The sequence below is a fragment of the Mandrillus leucophaeus genome, unplaced genomic scaffold (assembly GCF_000951045.1).
Source record: "Mandrillus leucophaeus isolate KB7577 unplaced genomic scaffold, Mleu.le_1.0 Scaffold308, whole genome shotgun sequence".
NCBI lineage: Eukaryota > Metazoa > Chordata > Mammalia > Primates > Cercopithecidae > Mandrillus > Mandrillus leucophaeus.
The window spans coordinates 1,189,928-1,190,430 of NW_012103232.1; the positions used below are offsets into that span (position 1 = coordinate 1,189,928).

A 503-nucleotide genomic window follows, 5' to 3' on the forward strand; every position below is an offset into this window, starting at 1 on the left:
AGCTGCCCTCACCATCACGGGGGCTCAGGCAGACGATGAATCTGATTATTACTGTATGCTGTACATGGGTAGTGGCATTTCCACGGTGATTTAAATCTATGAGGAAATGCAACCAAAACCTCTTTATATACTCACAACAGTTCAGCCCTTACAGATGGGAGGGAAAGTGAGAGGGTGGAAATGGTCAACACGGTGAGTGAGGAGTCTCCTTGCCCTAGTCTCTGATGCAGGAGTTCACTGGCAGGTGCCTCTCCCAATCTCTCCCCGGGTGTATCCACCTCCCCAGTGTGACTGTTCCATGGCTGTGCTTCCTCTCCACTGAGAATAATGTGGAGGGAGAATTATCTACAAAATATATAAGCTCACAGTGAGTCACAGAGACCCCTGTGCTCCAGGAAGACACTTCTTACTCAAAGAGAATTAACAGGCATATGCTCATTCATTAATTTGATCATGGAGGCTGACTTAATATTTTATTTATCACTGAAGTGGGAGCATTTTCA

The 503-nt window shown here is 45.9% G+C and overlaps 1 protein-coding gene across 1 annotated transcript in view; it reads left to right on the forward strand.

Moving 5' to 3' along the window:
- LOC105544779 (Ig heavy chain Mem5-like) overlaps nt 1–503 on the forward strand; it is a 160,746-nt gene that overhangs the window by 1,218 nt on the left and 159,025 nt on the right.